Source organism: Pan troglodytes, chromosome 7, assembly GCF_028858775.2.
Source record: "Pan troglodytes isolate AG18354 chromosome 7, NHGRI_mPanTro3-v2.0_pri, whole genome shotgun sequence".
NCBI classification, from domain to species: Eukaryota; Metazoa; Chordata; class Mammalia; order Primates; family Hominidae; genus Pan; species Pan troglodytes.
Genome location: NC_072405.2, coordinates 79032269 through 79046969, shown reverse-complemented (window position 1 = coordinate 79046969; position 14701 = coordinate 79032269). Strand labels below are relative to the sequence as shown.

Here is a 14701-nt window from a genome sequence, read left to right as displayed (position 1 = left end):
AATCCTAACACTCTGGAAGGCTTAGGTGGGCAGATCACTTCAGCCCCAGCAGTTCAAGACCAGCCTGGGTAAGACGGTGAAACCCCATCTCTACAAAAAAAAAAAAAAAAAAATCCAAAAAAAAAAAAAAAGCTGGGTGTGGTGGCACACACCTGTATTCCTGACTATTAGGGAGGTCAGGGCTGCAGTGAGCTGTAATTGTGCCACTGCACTCTCCAGCCTGAGTGACAGAGTAAGGTCATGTCACACACACACACAAAAATTAACTTTTTAAGAGACACAGTATTGCTATGTTGCCCACGCTGGTCTGCAACTCCTAGGCTCAAGTGATCTTCCCGCCTCAGCTTCCCAAGTAGCTGGAACTACAAGCATGTGCCACTGTGCCCAGTCTATTTCTGTTTTTAGGCCATTGTGAATTTCTATTAGCAATATTTTTTTCTCAATGTAGAGATCATGCAACATCTTTCATTAAATTTATTCCTAAATTTTGATTTTTAAAATGCTTTTGTAAATGGCATTTTAAAATTTTCATTTTCCAGTTGTTTCATGCTAACATACAGAAGAAATACAATTGACCTTGTATCTTGTGATCCTACATTCATTTTAGTAGTTCATGGATTCTTTTGAATTTTGTACATACACTATATCATCATTAGTGAGTAAGTTTGGTTTCACCTCCTTCCAATTCATTTTCTTGTCTTATTGCACTGATAAAATTTGCAGAGATGCCAAATAACTTGCCCAAGTTCACCCAGTTAGTAAGAGCCAAGATTGAAACTCATGTCAATCTCATTCAGAATACCCTGGAATGAGTGTGGGTGTATTAATATTTGTTTTTGCTTGAGAAATAAGGGAGGTATGAATAGAGGGGGTATATCAAAGAGGTTCTTAATATAAGGTGAAGGATTTGAATTGTATTTCATAGTTAATGAAGGATCATTAAGTGTTTTCAAGTGGGAAAGTAACAAAATAAGACTGAGGGGATCAATCTTGTGACAGTGTACAGTATGACTTGAAGGGAGCCCATTCATTCATTTATTCATTCTTTTCATGATCATTTATTGAGTATGCATTATGTTCTAGGAGACAGAGTCTTGCTCTGTCACCAGGCTGTAGTGCAGTGGTGCGATCTTGGCTCACTGCAACCTCCGCCTCCCGGTTCAAACGATTCTGCTGCCTCAGCCTCCCAAGTAGCTGGGACTACAGGAGCGCGTCACCACACCCAGCTAATTTTTTTTTTTTTGTATTTTTAGTACAGACGGGGTTTCACCATGTTGGCCAGGATGGTCTCAATCTCTTAACCTCGTGATCTGCCTGCCTCGGCCTCCCAAAGTGCTGGGATTACAGGCGTGAGCCACTGCGCCCAGCCAATGTGTTTCTCAGAGTAGTAGAAATACAAGTGATGAAGAGTAGAATCCTAATACAATCTTAGATATGCAGCGAAGGCAGTTCTATGACTTTGCATTAATTTACTTGACGTCTCTGAAGCTCAGCTTTATTGTACATAAAATGAGAATAATATACATACAATGACTACTTCAGTAAGGAAAAAATGTATGTAATATGCTTGACTTATATTAGACATTTGTTTATTGTAGTTATACTATTTAAGGGATTTAGAAGAGAGCAAACAATAAGAATGAAACATTTCATCACAGTCGTTCAATAATCAAATTGACAAACAAATGTTTTAACTGACGCCCCCACCCTATGATTACATTTTAATAGAATGAACTATAGATTTTTGCTTTGGCAATTTAGGAATGCACCAAAATAGAGATAACTGTGCAACATATTAGCTGACATAATAATATTCCCTTACATCTGTATAAAGAGCTTGATAGTTAACAAAGTACATTTATTTACACCATTTTGAGTCTTGCAACAATTACACAGATGAGGAAATTGCGATATTTAGTGACTTGTTTGAGGTTACACAGTAACTTAGAGACCACTTCACATCATATTTATTTGCTTATATTCTATAGCTCTTTTTTACCATACTGTTACCTCTAATCTCATGATGTATGCTAGTAGTATTAACTCAAAAATAGTATAGAATCTCCCACTTTTATGCAGTTTACTTATGAAAAAAGTGAGTACTTTGAAAACTGTGGAAGAAAAGGCAGACAAAAATAGAAATTCTTGTCTTGTAGCAGTCATATTGTTCTGATTATTCCTAGGTTATATTGTTAAATATATAATTTGTCATTTTCTTTACTTTTCCATGCTGCATTTATGATTCTGCTGACATTTTTGGTGTTTCCTTGCCTCATCCATTCACGGTATGTTATTTCTACTTCCACTAAATTTCAATAATTTCCTTCCCCTTTATGATCTGCACCCACATATTTTTTCCTTGTTGTTCTCTCTTGGTAATATACCTAGTTCCTATATCTTTGCCTTCTTTTTTCTTTCCTTCTTCTTCCTTTCTTAATTTGTGTCATTGAGCCAACTTATTTACCGCCTCCTCTACCTTTTCATTTTACATTATCGTAGTGATGATTCACTAAAAATTATGGCTAGTTTTAATAAACAATTGTTCTGAGGTCTCATGGGAATCAAAGTTCTTTCTAAGTATGGAAGATGTTTTTTATAAACATGTTTTATGAGCAAGGGATTGGAAGATGAGGTGGGGAAGAGGACATGAGGATTGGAATAGATACTATTATTTATATTTCACAAATTCAATGAAACAACAAACATCATACATTCCTTGTTAGGTGCTATAGCATGTACAAACAAGAACAAGACTAGGTGTTGGGCTCTGTTGCACTTACAATCTAGTGAAAGAGAAAGACAAATATATAAACAACTCTAGTGCAAGACAGACTACTGTTACAGCAAGAGCCTGAAGTTCAGAGGGCGCCCAGAGATTGTACCAGAGCGCGTTTAAGTCACACAATTCAATTCAAGCTCAGGCAATTGAGTAGCACTTGGGTATGGAACTCATCTACTATGCTGTCAGACGTTTTTGTTTATTTCTTGTAAGAAAAAGTCTTCAGCCGTCGTAAGACGTTTTATTGGGTAATACGGGAATGCAATGGGGGGAGTCATTTGTTTGCAGAGGTATCATGGGTAGTTTTAAAAAGTGTGAAATCTACGATTGCAGAGGACTGATAGACTCTGGACTTCTGCCAAAATGGGAGGGATAGCAAGCAAGAAGGAGAATCTTTTTTTAAATTTTTTATTTATTTATTTATTTATTATCACAACTCCTGATAGCTCACAGTTGGGGGTGAGGACAGGAAAGCAAATCGGGAGTTCAGAATTGTGACAAACCTCAGGTGACTACTACCCCATTGTAGACAAGCTACAGACTGGTATTAGCAGAAGACAGGCCATAAACAAACTCTCCATTTCCTCTCAACGCTTTGGGAACATAATTCTATTATTCCAGCTAGCTAAAAACAAACAAACAAACAAACAAAAAAAAACTTTAAAAATATACATTAATACATAGTCAATGCAAACATTTCAAACATTAGATAGGTGTGCAAAATAAAAACTGGAAGTGCCTCATCACCCACTTCTTACACTCCCCAGCGCTAACATTTGTTGTTATAGGCTTCCAAGCATTTTCTATTCACAAACACACACAGACACACACACCCATTTTTTTTAATTCTTTTCCCAAATAAAATTGGCGGTACACCCACAAATTTTAGGATGAAGACATATTTAAAAGCATGGGCTTTGGAGCTCACCAGAACTGGGCTCACATCCTCTCCAACTACTGGCTGTGACCCTGGGCAAATTACTTTAAGCTTCAATTTTTTGTGTGAAGTGAAAAGCGGCAATGACTTCGGAAGGTTTGAGGATTAAGGCCTATAGCATATATACATCACCTAGCACAGTCAGATTCACAGTAAGTGTTCAATAAACACTCTTATTGTCTACCGCAAGTGACCTTTCTCATTATAAGATTAAAATCAGGGAATATGTTCCTCTCATAGTTTGATAACTGCCATTAAACAAAAGTTTTTTTTTTCAACTAATTACCGTATAAGTTGGAAAAAAAAACTTGCTTTTCCAAAGCGTAAAACAGATTGGTCTAAGTAACACTTAAATGGGGGTTCTCGCATTTTCAGTGCCAATCTCCTACGTCCCCTCAGTACTTTGTTCACGGATGTCTAGAGAATGGACTTTCCAATATAAACTTATGATTTCATGATGTGCCGAAAATTCTCAACCAGGTTAAGTTTCACACTCTGTGTGCAGCATTTGCTTTATCCCGCAATTGCCGGGTGGTGCCCCTTCCAGCTCCCACAGTCGCGCCTCTCCATATCCCCTCTGGAGCTAGGACTGCAATGGGAGAAGCCTCTCCCTGTTGGAGCCGTAGGGGACTTGACGGATGCGGGGCGCCTCCGGGGAGCAGCGGCAGGACCGGGAGTTGGGTAGGGTGAGGTGCGCCCGAGGGGGTGCAGGGTGCTGGCCGAAGGGTCCGGCCGGACGGGCGCGAGGGTCCTCTGCTGGCGACCCTGGAACTCGGCTCTCCCCGATCTTCGTCTTGGGGCACCGTCCCTGCTGTCTGCAGCCCCCAGGCCCCACTGCCTCTAACTCAGCGGCCCAGGCCCGTCCCAGTCGCTAGTCTTCTTTTTGGCATTGCCCTTTGCCCTCCCATGCAGTCCTCTGTTGACTCTCTCTTCAGTTCCAGTCACCTCTAGGTCACCCTCCCTCTACCACAGTCACCCATTTTGTCCCCTGTCCCCTTACTCTTCTTCACCTCTCCCCTTACTCTTCTTCACCTCTCCCCGGGCCGCCTTCTCAGAGGACTCTGCCGACGGAGATGCTGCGGACCCCGCGGCCAGGGGCTGCTCCCCGGACAACCCTGCGTCCACCTTTGCCCCTTCCTCGGGGGCGCGAGAGGCAAGTTTCCGCCCCGTCCTTTTCCCGGTGACAGGACTTGGCGGCGGCCACTGCCGGGGAGGCAGAGGGAGGGACGGCCTGGCTCCCGAGCCCCCTCCCCTGCTCGCGAGCTCGCGCGGTCTGTCTCTCCGCAAGTGCGGAGACGCGGAGGAGGAGGAGGAGGAGGAGGGAGTTGGGGGAGGATCTCCATTGAAATAAACAACCAGGCAGCAGTTATTAACACGGGAACATGGCGGCCGCAGCCTCGGCTACAGCTTCGGCGGCGAAGGTCAGCGCCGACGGCAGCCGGCACCTGACGGCGTGACCGACCCGAGCCGGTAACCGTGCCTTCCCCCGGGGCCGCGAGGGCGGGCGGGGGGCGGGCGGCAGGCGGGGGGCGCCGCGTCCCCACCCCCCGGCCGCGACTGCCCTTCCTGCGCCGAGCTCCGACAGAGCCGTGCGCTTCCGAGAGGCTGTTTTTGTGTGCGGGGACCGCCGCCGGAGTGCGCGGAAAACGGGAGTTGCATCCCGGAGGCGCAGCGACGCTGGGGAGTTGGGGCTTGGGGGTGGGGAGGGCGGGAAGCGACGGGGAGACGCGGAGTCCCCGGGAGAGAAAGGAGGCGCTCCAGCGCCTTGCGAGAGCTCAGGAGACGAGTCCCGGAGCGCGAGGCGGGCGGAGGCTGCAGCCCGCGGCGCGGGCGAGAGGTGAGCGCCGAGGCGCGGCGGGGAGGCCGGGGGTGCGGGCGCGGCCCCCGCCCCGAGGAGCGAGTGCCCCTTGCCCAGCCCGGTGCGGGGTCGGCGGAGACCGAGGCTCTAACCCCTCGGGGGCAGCGCGGCAGAGCCGAGAAGGTGAATCCCGGGAAGGTGCATTCTTTAATGGAAGCGCGGAGCGGCTGCAGCGGAGAGTGGGAGCCGGGCGAGGGGAGGCAGGACTCGGGAAGTGCTGGGGGTGTGTGAAGGTGAAGCGGGGTGTCGGGGCGGCCGGCGAGCTGCAGCGCGGGGCGGGGAAGGGGAGCCGCGGCCCGGCGGGTGGCCCGGGCCCGTGTCAGCCCCGGGGGTGGGGGGCGAGGGGCGCCGAGCACCGCGGGCGGACGGGAAGGAGCTGCGGCGGGCGGGGCGGGCGGCGCGCTGGGGCCGAGCAGGCCGGGCCGTGGTGGGGGCGGGGAGCCGGGGGCCGGGCCCCGGCGGCGCCGAGCCGGGCTCGCCCCTGACTGAACTTTCTGGGTGCGGGCGTGTATGCAGGAGGCGCGCTGGGGCCGGGGCCGGGGCCGGGGGCGGGAGGCGGACCGGGAGGTTCCGGGTTGGCTCGCCAGCGCCCCCTTTTCTCGCCCCCTTCTCCCCGCCCCTGAAGGGACAGGCCCTCGGGGCCCCAGGCGGGAAGCGGGAGGGGCCCTGTGGCCGCCTCGCGACGGTCACGCCCCGGGCACGGGGACCCGGCCCTCTCGGGCCCCTGGGGGGTGCTGGGGGAGGGGGCCGGGGTCGTCGCTGCCGGCTGCGCTCCCCGCCTCCTCCCCTCGGGGGAGTCCCAGAGGCGCCTCTTCCGAGACCGGGGGTGGGTCGGTCCCTGGTTAGATGGCCCCTCCCTCTCCCCTTCCCTCTAGTGGTTTCCGGGGCCTGCGGGACCGAGGGGCGGGAATCGGGGACCGGAGCCCCCTTCCGCTGGCCCGGAGCTGGACTGGGCCTCCCGCGTTCTGGGTCCGTCACTGGTAGGGGAAACTTTCCCAAACCAGAGACCGAGCCTGAACACCTTCCTCCGCCACCTCGTCCTCTAATCCCACTCCCTCTCCACCTCCTCCGACGCCTTCCCCTCCCACCGACCCGAATCTCGGTGCGTCTGACTGATGGGGCAGTGAGCCAATGGAAGGCAGGGAACTGACCTGCCGGGTGTCGGTGAGCCAATCGTGCGGACCGGAGGAAGGAAGGGGGCGGGGTTTCTCCTGACCAGTTAGAACAGAGTTGCATGCGGGGCGGGGGAGTCATGGAGACGCTGAGAGCCAGCTACTCTTGTCCATCCCCGAGTCACCCGCTCCTTGATTTCTGGGGTTGTGTCACTTATAGGGGCTCCGACCCGCAGAGGCTGCCGAGGCAGTCGAGGTCCTGTATGTCTTTCGTACCGAAATAGACGTTGTCTTAGACACGAGGAAGTCTAAAGCCACTTTAGGATGTGGCAGTAACTCACCGAGGCCGGTTTCTAAAATGGCATATGCTGTAGTGATCATGTCCTGGACCTCAGCGTCCGGTTTACATGCTAAGGGTCACAGAAGACAGAAGTTACCCATTTACCTCTTATCTCGGTTTCACTCAGCTATGCCAGAATGGGGACAATGAAATTTGAAAGGGAACCCTGAGAATGAAGGCATGGGAGCAGTATCACGTCAACTGATTATTGGTAGTAGAAAGCATCATTGTTCGTAATGGCTTCACTGGTTCCTTGTTTAATTAGAGCGCCAGTTCCCAAAGTGTACTTGAAACTTCGGCATTGGGGATGTCATTAAAAAAAAAAAGTTGTGGTTTATGGTATGCATTTTTTTTTCTTTTTGCTCTTTCTTGGGTAAACAAAATGAAATTGGGAACTAAAGCATCACTGATTGAAACATTAAGTGTGGGTATTTAAGGAGCAAAGCTAATCAAAGAATATTTGTCTACAGGAAAAAGTCTGAGTAAAATGTAGTTTGCCAGATTACTCCCACACAAAAGATTCTTAAAAATAATTTTAATTTTCTTAAACACTGCTGAATTGTACAGTGTGTGGGTACTTTTCTGGTTTATACAAGGTTTGGAGACATCTTTGGTTTTAACTGTTTATTGCGCGTTCAGTCAAGTGACTTTCTCAACTCTTGACTTTTAGGAACAGAGGTCTTTGATTCTCTGTAAAGATCACAGGTTGCTCTGCAGGAATAGCAGTCTTTTAAAAAGAAAGCAGCTGCTACAAAGCATGTGTGTGTGCGCGTGTGTGTGTGTATGTGTGTGTGTGTTCCTGTTCTTTGTTGGTGAGGTTAGGCACACTGACAGAAGTAATGCTCCCTTTCTCACCTGGAATTTGTAGAATCTTTGGGAGCTCAAAGAATGAAAAGTGTTAGATTAAGAATGAATTCATTGATTTTTGTCATAAGTATCCCATGAATTTAATTTTGGGAGTGTTTTCTTTTAGGTATCTTATGTGGAAAATGTGTATCTTTTCTATAGGTCAAGCTTTTATTAATCTTGGGTTGCTAAGAAAGAATCGAAGGGGACTGCAGTCAGTATTTGCCAAATCTTACAAATGTGTTCTGTTGTAATATACTGTTTTCAAATTTACCATGAGAATTCCCAATTCAGGATCATTTTGGGTGCATGTAGACAAGAATTAATTGCATTTTGCTGTAGCTCTTGAGATGTTTTTTGTAATAAAATAGTAAAAACAGAGAAGGTAAACCAAACACTTACTTAGACTGACAGAGAGGTAAGGAGTATTAAAAACAACATTCAAAATTTGACAACATTCAAAACCCCTCACCATTTGTTAATTTAGTTACTTATGGGCACTCTGACATATGCCCTTCTCTCTTTTGTATGCTGAAGAGCAACACATTATTTTACTTAATTCTTTGCAACAATCCTTGAAAATGTGCTAAGATTCTTGGTAGCAGAGAGAACCAAGTCTCCTAATGGCTGGCTTGGGGGGAAAAAAACCTCTCAAGCATATGGAGACATCTAGAAAAAGATGTGCATCGTCAGCTGTGATTCCATTGTGTGCTCTCAGACTGGATCTGAGCTTCCTTCCTCCTGGGAATTTCAGTCTTAAACAGAGGAGTTCTTTGACTTTTAGATGTCAGTATACTGAAGCAGGAGGGTAGAAAAGGAGCTCACCAATTACGGATTTATTATGTTTTGAGTAGTTAATATGTTTTGGATTTTAACCCTTCATTGGTTAAATATAATTTAGATGAGTGGCTTAGTGTTAGAAGAGCATTTTATTGGAAATATAAAATGTAAGGCTTGGAGGGGGATTTGGGCTGTGGATAAAGGGGTAATGCTCCTTAGTTGTCTTTATTTATAGTTGTATCTTATTAAAGCTTTCCAAGCTTCAGTAACATCAAGGATCTGTGAGCAGTCCTTCCATTATATGCCCTGTATTTAAGGATTCAGTACCGTAGCTGTTTCAAATTACATAAGGTTGAAATGTGACCCATAAGTTGACAGCTTGGATTTCTTAGGAAAAATTGTTTGTGTTGTATTGAGTTGAAAAGCAATTCTTTAAGCACTCTTTAGGATATTGGATAGTAAAGGAAAATACAAAAGGGGATGGTCTCTTTAAACAATTTTTCTGAAATGCACAGCATGCCCTCATTTGATATTTTGGCCATTATTGTGTCATGATCGAAGTTATATTTAAAAGCCAAGTTAATGCTTATTTATTGTTATGAAAAAACTGCTATTTAAGAAATTACTAACTTTAGTATTTTGTGTATGTAGTTTTGTTTAGTAATGTATGTTATTACATGCTTTATTGATTTTAGATTAAGAGAATAGGAGGGAGAAAATAAGTCACTGCTTTAAGGTATTGGTCTTTTATTGCAGCAAATCATAAAATCAGCAACAAATCAGGATCTTTTTCCGTAGTAAAAGAATAAGACTATAGTTCATACCAAAAATGAAAGCCATTTAAGGGAAAATGGAACAAAACCTTCAGTTTTTTTGTACCCTTTCATATTTAAGGCTAATTTTACCTCTCTATGCCTTACTTTTCTTAACAAACAAAAAAGGTTCTAAGTGTTTGTGTTCTAGGTGTTTGTGTTTTTCCTTTTTTGTTTTTAAAGGCTTCTAGTAGGGTTTTATGAATTGCAAGCTGTAAAAAGAATATGTCATGTTACTCTCTAAAGTCTATTACAAGTAATGGCTGGAAAAGCTATGAAATACAATTTTAATGTTGCAGACCTTCAAGTCAGACATCATAAAGAAAACACATCTTTATGGATTCTAGATGCTAATTTCTAGATAGAGGTGATCACAAATGTGACTTTTGTGGGTATTTTAGAAGCTGGTGTAGTTCTCTTAGCTGTGGTAAAACTGATTATGAAAAGGAGTGGAAATCTTAAAGGTAAACTATGAAGGCAACTGAAATTAAAAGACTAGGTGGTCTGCAGGTAGATCCTAATACTGTTAGCTTTTAGGGCAAAGATTTTATGTGTTTACTCTATGAAATGTTGATCAATGACCACATTTCTGGGTCCCCATGGCTGTGATGACATAATGCAATTGTGGAAATGTTGATTCCGGGATAATTTTCAGTTGGTTCTCTGGTTGGAAATTTCTAGAGAAGAATTAAATGACAAGGGAACCTATGGTGGTGTTTTACATAGCTGTTTTTGAGGCTTTGGACACAGAATCATATAGGTAGAAGTTACTCGCAACTGGTTAAATGTTCTAAAGGAAAAAGAAAACATCTTTACTTTGACTAGGCATCAGCTGACAGATACGTGGAGAATTGAAATTAGCCTGTTAATTCTGGCAGAATTTATGCTTTGTAGGCAGCCAGTTCCGAATTGTTTGAGTTCCCCTGGCCAACTTAAATCTTACTTTGGTCTTGCTGTTGTTGTTATTATTATATTATTATTTTGAGATATGGTCTCGCTCTGTCATCCAGGCTGGAGTGCAGTGACATGATCACAGCTCACTGTAGCCTTGACCTCCTAGGCTCAAGTGATCCTCCTGACCCAGCCTCCCAAGTAGTTGGGACTACAGGTGTGTGTCTCCACTCCTAGCTAATTTTTGATATTTTTTGTAGAGATGAGTCTTGCCATGTTGCCCCAGGCTGGTCTTAAACTCCTGGGCTCAGGCGATCCTCTCCCCTTGGCTTCCCAAAGTGCTGGGATTAAAAGCATTAGCCACCGTACCTGGCCATCATTTTGGGCTTTTTGGACCTTGTGTTTGCCTTCTTGTCTGACTTTACTATTGCCTCATTCATTTTATCATTTAGTCGTTTGATGAGTACTGTGTCCTGGCCTTTTCAGTGTGCTTCGATAGTATAAACCATCCATTACAGAGCCAGTGATTAAAGGGGGAACATAGAGTGGGTGATCACTTTTTTTGGTTGGGGAGGTGGGAGGGGACATATATGCCTTTAATTTCAATTTGCTTTAGTACTAAAGATCTGTTCTTTTTGTGTGTATGTAATTTTAATTATATAATGTCAGCACATTGTGCTTTGATTTGGGTTTGGGTTGTCTTTTCCCTGAAAATGGGGTTGAAATGTTTATAATAAAAAATATTGTTAAATGTCCCCTTAACTGATTAGCTTACAACCGAATAGATTTCATTTAATGAAGGTATGAATATTTATAATTCTTTTTGTTTTATTTCCTCTGGAATCATGTTTTGTGCTCTCTGTCCTTGAGTCCTGTGTGGTGTATGGTAAGGATGGCACTCTTTAGTTGGGCGAAGGTGATAGGCGTTGCCTGTGTATTGTTGCTGCTTTAGGACTACTCATTTTGGGCCTTAACTACCTAGGTTTCTAAAGGATGGAATGCTCCTGAGTGCAGCCTTGTGCAAGTATTCTGCTATGGTTGTCAGTTTTTCTAGATGTAGCTTGTTCTTGCTCTTTTTTTTTTTTTTCCTTTTTTTGAGACAGGGTCTCACTCTGTTACCCAGGTTGGAGTGCAGTGGCGTGATCTCAGCTCACTGCAACCTCTGCCTCCCGGGTTCAAGCGATTCTCTCACCTAAGCCTCCTGAGTAGTTGGGACTGCCGTCACATGTCACCACTCCCAGATAATTTTTGTATTTTTTGGTAGAGATGAGGTTTCACCATGTTGGCCAGGCTGGTCCTGAACTCCTGACCTCAAGTGATCTGCCTGCCTCAGCCTCATAGAGTGCTAAGATTACAGGCATGAGCTATTGCACCTGGCCCATTCTTGCTCTTGACTAAAAGGTCTGTATTAGAAGAGTAACAATGATAACATAAATGATAATAGCAGCTATCATTGAGTGCCAGGAACCTGATACAGGCTTTTTTGATATGTGCTTCATTCTTTAATTCTTGCCACAACCCTATAAAATAGAGGTTACCTCCATTTTCCAGAAGGAGGCTGAAGCTTAAAGTGAGTTTAAGTCCTGTGCCTGTGAGCAAAACTTCGGCGAGGAAAAATTAACTTTGCCACTAAGTGGGGGAAATAAATAATAAACATCAGAGGGAATGGTTGAATCTGAAAACGTCTTTCTTTTAGGAATCTGATAAAGCAAATGTTTGTGGGACATTATAAGGCTCAATCTACTTGTTAAGTCCGTAAGAAGGATGAATAGATTTGAATAGTTCCAGTCCTGCAAATTGTATCAGGAGGCATCTTCCAGACTGTTGCCTTAAGGAGGGCTTATACCTGCACAGAGGTTATTTATTTTAAGACCCATGAATAGTCTCTAGCTTTTTTAGTCATCAGCTCAGTTTTTAACAATTCTTGAAATTATAGATTTTTTCTTTTAATTTTCAGGAAATAAGAATTATATGGGTGAAGTAAAATAGTTAACATTTATTGAGTGCTTACTGAAAACCAAGTGCAGGGCAAAGATGACCCTACAGTACTCTTGTATGTTTTTTACTGTAGCATTGAGAGGTAGAACCCTGTTCTTGTTAGCTCTCTTACCCAGTGCTTTATTGAAGTAACATAGATCAGTAATTCTCTGCTAGTGAAAAGGAAAAGAGTAGGGAGTGTATTTTGCAAGAGCATATTCAGGTTGCCTGTTGTTCTCACAATAAAAAGCTCAGAAAATAAAGCTCAAGAAAACTTGATTGTGGGGGATAGGTAGAACATAGATTGACAGGGCACTATAGAGGATATAGGCTTAGAAACGATAGAATGCTGATACAGGTATTTGGCTTCTTATGTCCTTAAAACATTTAATTCTAGTATTGTTTAACTGTTGTGCGCAGATTGTGTGATGCATGTTTTGCAGATGTTTTGTAATCATGTAGCATGGATGACTAGGTGTTGAGGTATTGTAGTCCCAAAAAGAAGGCTGATAATATATTCAGTCATCTGACTTCTGCTCTGCTATTTGTGGAATTCTTCTGTCTGCTCAATTGTTTGCACGGAGCGCGGAGAGCTTTCAGGGAACTCTTTCACCTGCACATATAGGATCAGCATGCATTGCTTACAGTGTTCCAGCTGCTGAGACTGAAGACCTGTTGTCATCGACGAGAATATAATGCACGGTATTTTCTATTATTCATTTAGTGTGTCCATATGAAATATGACCCAAAACCTTTCAAGGCTTAACTTGGAGAGTGTTAGTTCTGGTAGTTCCTGTTGGTGCTGACTGATCTCTGCCCATTGAAGTCCCCGTCTAAATGAGGATTGTCTTTACTAGCAGATCATTCCTGCTTACAAAATCAGTACATGATTTAAATATGAAACAATTTCCCTTGTCTTTGGTATTGTAGTAGCATTTGTCAGAATATTTAATATTAACTTATCTTAAAATTTCTAATTGTACTGTTAATATGCTTAAAAAGGAAAAGCTTTCAGTTATTGTCGAAATGTTTTTAGATTCCTAAATAAGGAATACGGAAATTCCGTAGTAGAATTGAATGTCGGGAGTATATGAATTTCTACAAATTTAACCTAATATTACAGCATTTCTGGAAATTACAGAAGCAGGTTGTAGTTATGGAGACAGGCATTGGGGGCTTGCCGGTGCTTGAGGCGGTTCTGCTGTCCTGCATCTGCCATCTTGTGCCAGCAGCCTGTTCTGGATGTAGCATAGGGTGTGCCTGGCATTAAGACCAGACTCCAGTAGCTGACCGCTTACTACGCAGTGCTTTGACATCAGGGTGGAATGATAAATAATGATTCAAACTTCTGACCACTTCACTTTGGGTATGAACCTTTGCACATCTTTCTCCTCTACCTCCTTTTATCTTTCTTCTTCCCTGACTTTAATTTTTTCTTCAAGTTGAAGATTAAATATAAGTGGTAGTGAAAAGAATACAATCAAGATTACGGGGGAAGTCTGTTACTATCATTAAGGATTTCATGTGTGTAGATCATGTCTGATCATGATCTACAGTTTCCCCTTTACCAAACAGATTTACTCTGCCAAAAGCACTTAGTGAAGAAGTCAGCTGTTTGTTAAGAAAGCAGTTATGTTGTGCCTGTGTTAAGATCGCTTAACCCAAGAGTGGTGAGGTATTGGCTGATTTGTTGTTGGAGTTAGTTGCTGGACAACATTGTGGTTCAGAAGACTGGGGCTGAGCTTCTATTGTAGTAGGATCGAGTATTACATTCCTTAGCTTTTATATCTGTATTTTATTTTTTCCCTGTTTAAGGATATTGTTATAAACCCTACAGTGTTAGATGTCATGAAAATGGTGATTAAAGCCATCAAAATGGTGTTAGCTGAAAATATTAAGACAATTTAAGATTGGTGAAAACTGTAGTCAAATTGCTAAAACTTGAAGAATGCCTGCCTCTTTGGAGTTTCTCAATATATTTTCAACTTCCGTAATTCTATTTTGAGATTTATTTTGTGTGGTGTTCATGTTACTGTTTTAAGTAATATTAATGTTTTGATTCCTTAAAGCTTTTTCATACAAGTGTGATGTAAAAATATTTATTTCATTTCAACATGTTATTTTGGCCAGGTGCGGTGACTCACGCGTGTAATCCCAGCACTTTGGGAGGCCGAGGTGGGCGGATCACCTGAGGTCAGGAGTTGGAGACCAGCCTGACCAACATGGAGAAACCCCATCTCAGTTAAAAATACAAAATTAGCCGGGCATGGTGGCGGGCACCTGTAATCCCAGCTGCTTGGGAGGCTGAGGCAGGAGAATTGCTTGAACCCAGGAGGCGGAGGTTGTGGTGAGCCAAGATTGCGCCATCG

General features: G+C 43.8%; 1 protein-coding gene across 32 annotated transcripts in view; it reads left to right on the top strand.

Moving 5' to 3' along the window:
* Positions 1 to 4659: 4659 nt before the first annotated feature.
* The window catches only part of NCOA2 (nuclear receptor coactivator 2), a 297091-nt gene continuing 287049 nt past the window's right edge, over positions 4660 to 14701 (top strand). For 8 of the 32 annotated variants that reach the window (XM_063817182.1, XM_063817178.1, XM_016959559.3 and 5 more), the window contains exon 1: positions 5047 to 5186. The gene's annotated coding sequence lies outside the window, so the exon portion shown is untranslated. The other 24 variants (XM_063817184.1, XM_063817181.1, XM_063817177.1 and 21 more) reach the window with 10 other exon arrangements.